Source organism: Sarcophilus harrisii, chromosome 2 (assembly GCF_902635505.1).
Source record: "Sarcophilus harrisii chromosome 2, mSarHar1.11, whole genome shotgun sequence".
In the NCBI taxonomy this organism is placed as follows: Eukaryota; Metazoa; Chordata; class Mammalia; order Dasyuromorphia; family Dasyuridae; genus Sarcophilus; species Sarcophilus harrisii.
Window position 1 is genome coordinate 93,502,699 of NC_045427.1, and position 14,685 is coordinate 93,517,383.

A 14,685-nucleotide genomic window follows, 5' to 3' on the forward strand; every position below is an offset into this window, starting at 1 on the left:
GAAGATTATTAGGAAGAGAAACAAAAATATTATTTTTATCATAGTGTGCTACAGAATATCTGGACAAAAGGAGTAAATGGAGAAATTTTTAAAAGTCAGAAAGTCATTCAAACACTTACTGGAACTCCCTCACTTTTAAAAATAATAGCAAATAAAAAATTTTTTTAAAACTTATATGTGTTTGTGTGTGTGTGTGTGTGTGTGTGTGTGTGTGTGTATGTCAAGAAGAAACTTGTAGCTGAAGTAGAAACAATAGGAATCTTGAAGTCTGAGGGAGACAGGACCAGTAAATTGCAGAATTTATAATAAATATTGTACAGCTGGACATAAACTGACATGAGCCTTTGATCTCGGAAGCAATTTCAAAGTGCTTAAGAAAAGAATAGTAAAATAAAAGGTAAATAATATCCTTTAGAGATAATAGTCAGACAAAATATAATATGAAGACTTGAGAATAAGTTTCTGACTCCCTGAACAGAAAAATAAATCAAATGAAAAGAGTTTGGGGCAAGACTGTCTAATGAGTTGCTGGTGAATATGCAGAAAAATCATCAATAACCTTAAATTTAAAAAAAATAAAAAAATGAAAGCAAAGGCAAGGATGAATTCAAATCTATGAAAAATTTTTTCAAAAATAATAAAACTCAGAATAAACAGAGATTGGTGTGATAAAGAGCAACAATTAAAAATTATTTTTTTATCTATGCTGTGGGAATAATACTTAAAGAAGCTATGAAAATAAAAGATGCAATTGTCAGCAACCTGTGTTTAAATAACTTTCATATATATATATATATATATATATTTCTGACTTTATTCAAATCACTTTTCATTTTTGTATCTAGCATTCTTTACTTATGATGTAATTTATAATGAAATGATACCTGAGGTATCATATTAAAGTATGAAATTCCATGTACTCATCCAGGTAAATGAGTATATACGTATATACATAAGCTCTGCCTCAAACTTTTTGTATAATTTCATAAAGATTAGCTATGTCAGTGGTCATATTTTAGATTCATGCCTCCAATTTCACTACATTTTGATAACATTTTCCATTTTCAAAGAGCACTTTAAAATCCACTTATGTTGCTTGAATGTCAAAATTAATTCCTTAATTTTTCATTTCTGCTTTTATTTGCAGATAGTGCAATTAGAGAGATCATGTGACAAGCTTTTACTGCCAACTGGTAGTCTCATTACCCAATAATATAAATGATCACATTTGAAAATATTTTATCAACATTTAAATATTACTCACTTTTTATTGAAACATTCTGATTACCTATTCACACATGTATACACAAACCAATCAATATAGCACTTATTAAACTCTTAGTATGACCAAAATTATAAAATTTTTGTTCTTAAAGAATTAACATTCTGTTTCCACAAATAGTACACCCACACCCACAGACACACACACACACACATATATATATATAAAGAGAGAGAGAGAGAGAGAGAGAGAGAGAGAGAGAAATATATATCTATATACACATTTGAATTAAATTCAGTGTAATGTGCCAGGTGGGAGGTACTAGTAGATATAGGAAGGTAGAAGAGGGCAAAAAATGCCTCATGTTCGTGGTAGTGGCAAAATGAAGTGACATAACATTAAAAGCATTGGGTGCAATTGCCTAAAGATGCAGTAGCAGGAAATGGAATATTATTTATTTGTGTGAGAAACAGCAACCAGAGTGTGTGTCTATGTCCTTCTCTCTCTCTGTGATTCTGTGTATCAGACTATATGAAAGATTGGATAAAAAGTTATAAGGAAGAACTGAGTACAAATTCCCCTTTGCCCCAATATTGGCCATGTGATGATGAACAAGTCACTTAACATCTCATACTTCAGGATTAAAGATTAATAGATATAAGGATTAAAGATTAAAGATATAAGATTCTTTGATACAGAGAAGGTATCCATTTGAATAGGGATAGTAAGTTATTCTCTGGGTTTTCTCTATACGTAGGAAATTATAATCTTTATATAAATAAATAGAACAACAGATAATGAAAGAAAGAAAAAGGAAGGAAGGAATGAAGGAAGGAAAGAAGGAAGGAAGGAAAACGCAAAAAAGAAAAGAAAATGATAGCAGAAAAGAAAAAAGAGTGTTTTCAGAAATGCTCTTTTCCTTTGATTATGTGCCAAAAGTGTTTTCCAAGTAAGTGTGTGAAAATTGAGACAAATAGTTGAGAGCCCTAAGAGTCATATAACTACTTCCCTCGGTTAGTCCTGAGACAAGGATAGGATTTGCTTTGGGTAAAATAACTTCATTCATATCTGCTATACTGGACAGAAATCTTCCTTTATAGTCTTAAACAAATATAGGGTTATTTTCAAATTAGCCAATGTAGTATAAGGGTTTTGTTGCCTTTTCAATGTGCACATTCTTATTCTTATTAAGAGCTGAGACAAAAGGCAACAGGTCTAGCTACTATGTGAAAGACTGATTTTGATGACTTTCAGGTCATGGGATTAGCATGAAGTACCAGAAGTCTAGTGAAAATATGCCCCAATCAAACAGATGTAAAGAGTTGGAATAACAATCTCATTTTATGGAAACATTTGACGCTTCCAGTAGCTAATAAAATTCAACACAACTTCAAAAAGAACAGTTTCCTTAGCAGAAAGAACCAAAGGGCCACAGATTTTTTGTGTTGACACGTCTCAAATAAAATCATGGGATTTGTGTTCACTCATTTCATGATTCCTGACTTTAGCATGTTCAAAAGCTATTTGCTCCATATAAAGAAAAGAACATGATGTAATATGCAGTGTACAGAACTGGGAAATGGGAATGCCTGCACAACTATCTTGCCGACCTAAGTGAAAGGAATTAGCATTTATATAGCATCTACTATGTACTGGGTCCATGCTCAATACTTTACAAATATTTCAATTGATCCTTACAGCAATTCTATGAGGTAGGCGCTTATAATTTCCATTTTACAGTTAAAGAAACTGGGACAAACAGGTTAAGTGACTTGCCCAAGATCATGTAATTAGTAAGAGTCTGAGACTGTAATTGAACTCAGATCTTCTTGCCTCCAGGCCCAGCACAGCCTGGATAATAGTGATTCAATACTCTTTTTGCATAGTACTTTAAGATTGAATCTTTTTAAATTGTCACAACACACTCAAAAGGCCAAGGAAGTAGCCTTTACAAAAATTGTAAAACACTGCAAGTCACAAATAGACCCATTAGTCAGTGAACCATTGGCTTTACTGGCCAAAATGTATCTTGGAGTACCATTTTATCAGCACAAGACATAAAGATATAGTGTAAGAACCAGCATTTGTACCCTATTTCTGGTGGAATCAGTCTGTCATTTTATATTGTTTGCTAATGTTTAACCTGGAAAATGTGAGTTTATCCCACGTGATTTCGTTAATGGATAGACATATGCACTAAAAAGAATTCCATAGTAACATATGTTCCTGTGTAAAAGCCATGTGAGCCCTATATTCACATATTAATGGTTTCTTTAATTTTTTTGAATGTTTCTTTTCTAATCACTGTATTTCCATCTTCATTCCTGGGGAAAGAAACAATGCTTTCTTCCACTCCTCCCATCACCAGTGTTCCACACAAGAGAAGAGTACCCTGTTTTACTAAAAGTACATATGTTCAAAGACAAAACATTGAAATGTAAGTGCTTTATGTGGACCTGCAGCATGCTGTTTGTGCAAATTTGAGATTCTGGTAAGTGAAGCTTTCAACATTCTGAGTTAACTTCCTTTTGTTTAAAACAAAATGACTGTTAGCTTCTCACTAAGACTCACTGTTCATTGCAAGATGAAAATTTGTGTCTACCTATTTCAGAATGCCTCCAGCACAGGAACTAACAAAGCTACTGAACTTGTAAAGCAATACAGAATTTAGACAGTGATCACTGAAATCTCATCTCTTTTGCAAGGTTATTTTCTGGTGTATGTGTTTGCAAATGAGTGTGGCAAAGAAAGAATAGCAAAAGTTATAAACATGCAAGGAGACAAAAGAAGAAATGAACAAGATGTTAGAAGCGAGTAAAGACAAGAAAGAATGCACTGAAAGATAAGAAGATTGAAAGGACAGTAGGAAGGAAAGAAGGAAGGAAAAAAAAGGAAGGAAGGATGGAAGGGAGACAGAGAAGAAGGGAGGGAGGGAGGGAGGAAGGAGGGAGGAAGAAGAAAGAAGGGAGGAAGGAAAGAGAGAGGTAGAAGAAAAGGAAGGAAGGGAGAAAAGAAAAGAAGGAATCAAGGGAGGAATGAAAGAAGGAAGGTGAGAGGAAAAGAGAGTCAAAAAGGAAGGGGGACAGGAGGGAGAAAAGGAGGAATAAAGGAGGTAAGTATTTAATTAGAGATTGAGTTTTACTCCATTATACTTCTTCATACTCTTTACTTAAAACAAAACCTTGAGTTTCAGAATAAGGCTAGAGATGTAAAATACCAAAGAGAAACTTTCACCCCTTTGGGATATATATGTTTGGATTTAGGATTAGAATTTACATCTGCCTCTGAATCAAAGATATTAAGGGAAGAAAGATTACATAACAAATGTTTATCAGTGAACTCCCATCAAACTGAAAAATATATTCTAAAATGTTTAATACCCTTTGGAATTGATACCCATAACATAATCAAGTTCCAAATTCCTTTCCATTCTATTCCATAGTTGCTAACGCAAATATGGGTGTTCTACTTGGAAACCAAACAATATGGATACATTTTGACAATATTAAGATAAAAATAAAAGTGACTATATTATGAAAAAAAATAAAAGGATGATTTTCTTTATTCATTATATAGAGCAGGGAAGAAAAAGTAAATAAATACAGAAGAGGATAGAACTGTCACATACCCTTAAAGAGAGACATTTCAATTCAAAGCCATAGGATGCTTAGCTGATAAAATTCAGTTTTCTTTTATTATCTAATACCAAATAAAGTGGATCAATAAAAGTAATTCTGCTAATTTTGAGTTAACATTGTTGGCTACTCTTTCTATGTCTTTGTGTGAGTGTTTGGGTATATTTGTGATATCAATAAAGTAATCACAATAAAATCTATAAAAATCTAAATTGTGTAATTGTATTCCAATCTGTAGCTTGATTTAAACAAATTTGTAAAAGTTCCTGTCTTGTCTCTTTGGGCTTTTGAATAAGGAAAGGTTTCTTGGAGAAGTACAGAGATGCTTCTAGAATATTCATGTGTCAGTGGTGGTACTTTGTCTTGATTTCACAGGATGTCAAAGTTCCTAAGGATACACACCCATAAGGTGACTTTTAATTTAAAACATCAGTCTCGTTTTGAGTTCTCCCAGTGAAGATTCCATCATATATTTTTATGTGGGAAAATAAAGCTGGTGCACACTTATTATGCCACTATCAATAAGCTAATTAAAAAACTTGCATCACTTTCAAAGCAGTTAAGTGATCTGTTATACTAATGAGATCACTAGAAGAATGGGCCACTAAAACAACAACAAAGATTTCTCTCAGTTAACTTTACATAGCAGTTTTCAGAATAAAATGTATACAGAAGAGCAAAAAAAAAAAAAAAAAAAAAAAAAAAAAAAAAAAAAAAAAAAAAAAAGAAACCTGAGGTGAAGGAAATCACTAGCTATTAACTACATCATGAAAAGCTATCCCAGGAGTCAATACTTAAGTAAAGTTAAACTCAGACAAAACTTGAAAGAAGCTAAGGATACTATAAGAGAGGGGAGAAGAGAGTTCATTCTAGCTGTATTTCATGGATCAGTCATTTATAGATTATTGTCTATTATTAGTTCACATGGTGAGTTTGTTAGTACTGATTCCCAAGGATATTAACTTCTTTCCTTTTGATTCATGGCTCTATGCATTAATTTACGCTAGATAAAAGTACTAGCTAGCACTTAAGTGTGGCTTGTGTGTAGGTTTCTCATAGGGAAATAAGATGTTATTTTTTTCTTATATAAACATTTAGCATGCAAAATGAGTATTTGATTTGAGACAGCCTTTATTTCTTCCACCACAGAAATTAAAACAGTGACTATTCTTTGGATATGCTATTCACTTTCCACCATCACAAAGTAATCCACAATAAGATTATGAAGCACTGGCAAGTTGTACATTTGGCACTTCTTGATATGCCTTTGGTCCTTCATACGGAGGACAATCAGTGTAAACAGGAAGAACTAAATTCAAATCCCATCCTATAAGAAAGCTGCTTTAGACACTTATTATTGTGAGGGAGGCTCAGGGGAAATTATATAGATTTGTGTGGAGAGGATTGCTTCAGGAAGATCCAACAGTACAGGTGTAAAATGTAGAGGGGCAGTGTCAAATAAGAGCGGGAACTGTATATGAAAGATACTACAAAGATAAAATCATCAGAAGTAATTAAGACAGTAAGGTGTCAGTATATAAGGCTCTCTATGGTAGGAGCCCTTCATATCCCTTAAGAAGTTACCTTGTAGTTTCATTACAGAATTCATAAAATTAATCAGAGATCCCTCTTTCTCTATCAGCTTGTTCACTATATGGAGGCCTGTTAAACTCCTTTAGGAGAATTAGTCAAGTTTACAATTATGCTGATAGAACCTTGAATCAACCAGTTCCACTGTATCATAGTGTCTCATAGAACCATAAATTTATGAATTTGAATATAAATATGGACATTATATATACACATATACATGTGTATTTCTAGCATATACAATAGATAAAATAAATACTGACTTATCTTTCTTTTTAAAAATATGGATAGTTATATTTTTGAAAAATGAATATTGTGAAAATTATGATACTATATAACCAGCTCATGCTATTCCATCAGTTATTTCATTAAATGATTATATTGGTTCATTATTGAAATTAGTAAATGAAGTGAATTCAGAAATATATAGGAGAACATTGTTAATTGCCTTTTTAAAAAGTTCTGTGTTTTTAATGATCCAAACCTCTTTTCTTGAAATAAAAGCACATATTTTAAATTCAATATTCTTTTAATTGCCATGTATAGCTGAAATCCCAAGAATAATTAGATTTGAGGACACATGAAAGTCAATATGTACTTGCATGTTGGGTATGAGACCACAATATTTTAACAATTAAGAATTTCTCAAAAAAAAATTGTGTTATATATGTCTCATGGACTTATATGATTGGAAAAAAAGGAAATGGCTCTTTCATAATGAGAACAAGAAATTGCTAAGGAAAATACTCACATCCCATGGGTATTCATTCACATTAAATCATCTAGAGAATATTTCCATCCAGGCTGGAACATGCTAAGGAGGACTTATGAGAAACAATGGGAAAAAAATTACATATGAAGAAAAATCATAAGTACCTTTAGATTGACAATACTGGAAACTGTGCCCATACTGAAATGAAATGTTAAAACTTATTGTGCATGTTATGTATCATATTTTCGGTAAGATGTTGGTTAATAATACTACCTAAAATAAGTGAAATTATTTAATAAGTAGATAAAATCACCTTGAACAATAGTAATGTAATAAATGTAATAAGCTCTATTATGATAATATTAGAACAAAAATAAATAAGATTCAGTACAGGATGAGTTTTATTTCCAAAAGAAAATGAATGATATTGTGAAAGTTCTTGATTGAAGAAAATTATTTTTTCCAGAGCCATATAGAATAGAATAGTTTTCATAATATCATCATAGTATGTTCATAATCAGCTCCTTATTTTTCTAGTCATCTTCCCTTCTTGCATGGTGGAAGACTTGTTTGTGAAGAATGTGTAGAAATGTAGGTTGGATTAACTAAAAGTTAAATTTGTTGCTGTCTGAACAACTATGCCACCAAAATATTGATTGCTATATCTATTGAGGTATAGAAGTGTTTCTTTTGGTGTGCAATAATGCTTTATACTATGCTCTGGAATATTTATGATGCATTAAGGACAAAGAATACTTAATATATTCAGTGTCAGGACCAAAATTCAAAACAACAACAACAAAAATATTTCAGTATACTGAAATAATAGGTTAAAATTTTGGAAAACAAATTATATAGTGATTAAATAAAAGAGCTATGATTCACATATGGTCCAAAGAACCAATGAACCCATAATACATCAGTCAATATAATTCTTGCTATATTTCTTTGGATTCCTTATTTTTGTCATTTATTATTGTATGATAAAATTCATTTCATTCATATGCCAGAATTTGTTTAAACATTTCACAATTATTAGATAATCATTTCCCTTATGACTTTGGTACTATAAGATTGCTGTTATGTCTATTTTGATTTGAATGGGCCCTTCCTGTTATTGGTTTCTTAGAGTATATGTCAATATTTATATAAATGGGGCATCTATATAGTACTTCAAGATTAGCAAAGTGTTTTATATGTGGCATTTTATTTGATCCTTGCCAAAATCTTGCTAGGTAAGGATTCTTAATTTTATTTTACAAATGACAGAATTGGGACAAAGGTTAAAATATATTCCCTGACTCTTATAGCTAAAATATTTGAGACAGAATTCAAATCCTAGTATTCTTGACTAAATCTAATACTCACACAGTTGCCTTTTAGTGATGTTATCATTTATTCTAAAAAATTTAGAACAGCTGCAACCACAAGTAAGTATAGTGTGGATTTACTTCTTGTTTTAAGCATCAACATTTCTGAGTTGATTTTCAATATCAAGGTTAGGCCAAATATGAATATACATATATATAAATATATGTATATTCATATATATATATATATACACATACACACACATGCACACATGCACACACACACATATATCCTGTAGAAAGCATGTAGAAGCTCCTGATTAGAAAAGAACTGGTAAAGAGTAAAATTATTCTTGTGAATGGTGCTTCAAATGTGTTCTCCAACATAATTTGTCCTACCCCTAAAGTTCATAGGGACTTGTTGATTTTACAACATCTACCTAAACTTTTGACCACATACCTGCCTTACCTCTTGTGTTTGGTTTTTATTGACTTCTATCTCACTGGAGGATTTCTAACCTTCTCCTGACCTCATTCTGCTCTAGCTATGTTTTGACATCTTTTCTTGCCTGCTTGATTTATCATCTACTACACTACCCTAGCTTGGGTTAGCACAGTAGGGAAGACAACAGCAAATCTAAGCCATAGGATCCAAAAGGAACAGGTGCACTCAATGTACCGGGACAATAAACTAACATCTTGGAACATGCTAGTGATTATGATGACCTGGGATCAGTTATTATGATTCTTTGGATACAGAGTGAAGAAATGGAAAAGATTTTTCCATTTTAAGTTTCTGTGTGTCTTTATAGTGAGTTTCCCAAAACTACAAATGATCTGGTATGTCAGTCCTCTCCATGTGTGCCTCCATGTGTGTGCTATCTAGTGATATCTAGTATAAATAGCCTCAAAGTCTGGGTGTTTAATCAATAAACATTTATTAAATGTGTATCAGCATCAGACACTTTGCTAAATTCTGGGGATACAAAGAAAGGCAAAAGACACTTTGCCTTCAAGGGTTTTGCAATCCAATGGAGGAGACTACAAAACATATGCATGGATACCTGCATATCTACTTGTTTATCTACAATTTACCTATGTACATATATATGTATATACACATACATGCATATGGTATTTATAATAAGTAGTTTATACCTTATGATTTAATGCTTCATATTCAGCAATAGTTGTGTATTGAATTTTACTTTCTAGCAACACTACATTTCATACATGTCCTATTTCCTAATGAACGTTTTCAGGAGATGTCAGGGACTTGATACCATGCATACTCTAATCAATGTATTTCTGTTTGATTGAGATCTGATTTTTGTTCGTTTTCATTTCTATTCTCCTATCTACCTGGCTAGTTACTGACAAACGCCCTAGACTAGTATCTGAGACACTTATTCTTTGACTTTCGTTTTATTATCAGTACCCACATTCTTGGATTCAACTCAGAATAGTAGCAGATGCAATTACAACTACTGTAACTCATGAAATGAAGAGACCCAATAAATCTGGGTCTCCAAGTCATATAGATTGATTTGACAATCAAAGACAATACCAGGTTAGAATACAAAATTATTTGAAAAGCATCCTGAGAAATCAGTAGCCTGATATGATAGAAAGACTGATAGATCTAAAATCAAGCAATCTCTGGTAATATAATTGTAGTACTAAGTTATATTTGTGAAAACTTAGAAAGTCCCTTTAACTCTCTTTAAGATCCTTATGTGAAAAGTGACAAGTTAGTTCTAGATAGTTACTAAGTTCTCTTATATTCATGAGTCTATAATTGTGTGACCTTGACATAGAAATTCAAGTGGCTTCACCATAGTTGCAACAATATATTTTAAAAAATACTTCCCTTGATATGCTAGTGGAAAACAGGGAAAGATGGTCTCTAAGTTATGGGTTTTCCCATAAAGTTTACAAGATAAATCAAAGAGAAGTTATTGTTGAGTTTTTGCAACCTAGGAATGAATCCACAGTTAGAGTGACCCAGCCTGTCTGAGTCTTGTTGTGTTAAACATTTTTAAAGTATGACTTGAATAAAGGCATAAATGTGTTTTCTAATTTTCAACTTAGCCAGAGACAAAGATAATATTCAGTGATAATCAGAATCTTCATAGGCTAAAATAAATAAGAAGAATTTCATAGGAATAAATGTAAAGTATTGATTTGTATTAAAGAAATAAAAACCTTAAGTCCACAGCAGGAAAATAATAGCTAGATATTATTTGTTTTAAACAAAAAAGTCTTATGTTTTGTTTGCTTATTCATAATAAATTACAAATAAATGCACAGTGTGACATTAAACACGTAAAAATGCTAATGCTATCCTAGGAGTCATTATAAGAGGCATAATATCTAGGAAAAAAATGATCTCATAGTTGCACTCTGCTCTATATTTTTCAGGCAGTCCCATAACTACTATTATAAGCTTGGGGCATCCTATATTAAGTGTTACCAATAAAAGATTTACAAGGATGTTTTTAAAAGCCTGTTATCAGAGGTTTTGAGGAAATAACCGAATAATTGCAATGGAAAAAAAAGATTTGTTTGCATCATACTTCTTTTCAAATATTTGGAGAATTGTCATATGAGGAAAAAAATAGACTTCTTCCACTTAGCCTCAGAAATCAGGGTGAGAACAAGTTAATGGAATTTGCAGAAGCAGATTTAGGCTTGATATAAGAAAAACTCTATAATTTGGAGATAATATTCCTGGGAATTTTTAGTTTAGGATGTCTTTCAGGTAATTATTGGCAAATCCTTTCAATTTCTATTTTACTCTCAAATTCTACAATAACAGGACAGTTTTTCTTTTTCATTTTTTAAAAGATGGTGGTTAGGTTTTTATTTTTTTAATCATGAATTTCAGGTAATCAAATAATTTTTGTTTTCAATTAAAGTTTTTTTTTTTATTTTCTTGCTTTTTAGTAAAGCTGTTTATTTACAAAACATATGCATGGGTAATTTTTCAACATTGACACTTGCAAAGCCTTCTGCTCCAAATTATCCCCTCTTTCACCCTACCCCCCTCCCCTACATAACAGGTAGTTCAATACATGTTAAATATGTTAAAATATAAGTTAAATCCAATATATGTATACATACTTATATAATTATCTTGCTGCACAAGAAAAATTAGATCAAAAAGGTAAAATAAAACTGGGAAAGAAAACAAAATACAAGCAAACTTCAACAGAGAAAGTGAGAATTCTATGTCTGTTATCATACATACTATGAGAATGTATGTCCACATTAAGCTCCTACAGTTCTCTCTTTGGGTGTAGATGGCTCTCTTCATCACTGAAAATTGGAATTGGTTTGAATCATCTCATTGTTGGAGAGAGTCACTGTAGAGGGCTGAAACTATTGAGTCAATGCACTGAGGTCAGGACTGCTGAGCACTTGAGTCTAATTACTGATTGGACAATACTCTATGGGCATATGCTTAGAAAATGGTCCTTTCCACTATCCATGCTGGCTCAATGATTGGTGTACACAAAGGATTTGTAGGAGCGACAAGGGGGTGGAGTAAGACTAGCTAGCATCACTTTTTGGCCTTAGACAAGGAAGAAGGCAGTTATGGAGATTCTGCTTCTAATCTATTCAATCCTGAGTTTAAAGACCAAGAATAAAGATTAGGGACTTTTGCTTACTCTGACTCTGGCTGGTACTGGAGTGTCCTGGGTGCTAGCATGGTCATTACAAGCCACGTTCATTAGAATTGATCATTATATAGTCTTCTTCTTGTCATATATAATGATCTCCTGGTTCAGCTCATTTCATTTAGTATCAGTTCATTTAATCTCTCCAGGCATCTCCGAAATCATCCTGATGGTTGTTTCTTACAGAATGATGATATTCCATACTATTTATATATCATAATTTATTCAGCCATTCTCCAATTGATGGGTATCCATTCAATTTCCAGTTTCTTGCCATTACGAAAAGCATTGCCACAAATATTTTTGCACATGTAGATCCCTTTCCCTCCTTTAAGATCTCTTTGAAATATAAAATCTTTTTTGATTTTCAAAACACATGCATAGAAAATTTTCAACATTCACCTCTGCAAAAACTTGTAATACCTTTCCCCCATCCCTTCCTATACACAGCAGGTAATCTAATGTAGGTTAAACATGTGCAATTTTTCAATACATATTTGCACAATTATCATGTTACACAAGAAAAGTAATCTCAAAAAGGAAAAAAAAAATGAGAAAGAAAACAAAATGCAAGTAAACAACAACAAAAAGAATGAAAATACTATTAGTCTCCACAGTCCTCTCTCTAGGGGTAGATGACTTTCTTCATCAGAAGATCTTGGAACTGGCCTCAATTATCTCATTGTTGGAAAGACATCTTCAACAGAATTGATCTTTGTATATAACCTTGTTATTGCTATGTACAAAGATTTCCTGATCCTGCTCACTTCATTGAGTACCAGTTAATTTATGTCTCTTCAGGCCTCTCTAAAATCATTCTGCTGATCATTTCTTATAGAATAATGATATTCCATAACATGCATATATTATAACTTATTCAGCTATTCTCCAATTGATAGGCATCCACTCAGTTTCCAAATTCTTGGCAATAAAAAAGAACTGCTACAAATAGTTTTGCACATGTGGGTCCTTTACCCTCCTTTATTATTTCTTTGGGATACAAGTCCAGTAGAGATACTTCTGGATCAAAGTGTATAGTGTATACAATTTGATAACCCTTTGGGCATAGTTCTAGATACCTCTCCAGAATAGGTGGATGAGTTCACAATTCCACCAACAATGCATTAATGTCTCAGTTTTCCCACATTCCCTCTAACATTCATCATTCCTTTTCGTATCATCTTAGTCAATCTGAGAGATTTGTGGTGGTACCCCAGAGTTGTGTTCATTTGCATTTCTCTGATTAGTAGTGATTTGGAGCACCTTTTCATATGACTAGAAATAATTTCAATTTCTTCATTTGAAAATTTTCTGTTCATATCACTTGACCAAATAAGAATTAGAGAATGGCTTGAATTCTTATAGATTTGAGTCAATTTTCTATATATTTTAGCAATTATGAGAAATCTTAAGTGTAAAATTAATTTTTCCCTGTTAATTGCTTCACTTCTATTTTTGTCTATATTGGTTGTATTCATACAAAAATTAATTTAATATAATCAAAATGATCCATTTTGTGTTGCATAATGTACTCCAGTTCTTTTTTGGCCACAAATCCTTTCTTTTTCCACAGATCTGAGATGTAAACTATCCTTTTTTCGTCTAATTTGCTTATGATAAAACTTTTTATGTTTAAATCATGAACCCATTTTGATTTTATCTTGAAATAGGATATGGATGTAGGGTGGATCAATGCCTAATTTCTGACATATTAATTTTCAATTTTCCCAGCAAATTTTGTCAAATAGTGAGTTCTTATTCCAAAAGCTAGAGTTTTATCCAGTGTTTTATCAAACACTGGATTACTGTAATCATTAACTATTGTGCCTTGTGAACCTAACCACTGATTTACTACTCTATTTCTTAGTGAAAATCAAATTATTTTGATGACAGTTGCTTTATGATATAGTTTTAGGTCTGGTACAGCTAGGCAACCTTTATTTGCATTTTTTTTCATTAATTCCAATTAAATTCTTGACTTTTGTTCTTCCAGTTGAATTTTGTTATTATATTTTCTAGCTCGGTAAAATAATTTCTTGGGAGTTTGCTTGGTGTGGCACTGAATAAGGGCATTAATTTAGGTGACTTGTCATTTTTATTATATTAGCTTGGCCTATCCATGAGTACTTGATAATTTCCAGTTGATTAGATCTGTTCTTTCTATTAGTCTCATCCTTTACTTTTTCTTTCCTCTTCCTATTTTTTGGAGGGGAGACAAGTTTCTCTGTGAAGTTAAATCTTTCTGATATTCTCTCTCTGAGTCAAATCTCATGAGAGTAAAATTCACACAATGCACATCCTACCCTTCTTTCCCTCAATTGTAACAGGTCTTTTTTTCCTCTTTGTTAGATGTATTTTACCCTATTTTAACTTCACTTTCCTCTTCATATAGTGCAATGCTCTTTTTACCTAAAATTTATTTTTTGTGTCATCACAATAAAATGAAATTTTATCTGTAACCTCTAAGAATATTCATAACAGAGACATAATTCTTAAGAGTTATCATTTTCCCATATAGGGATATAAGCTTTTTAGT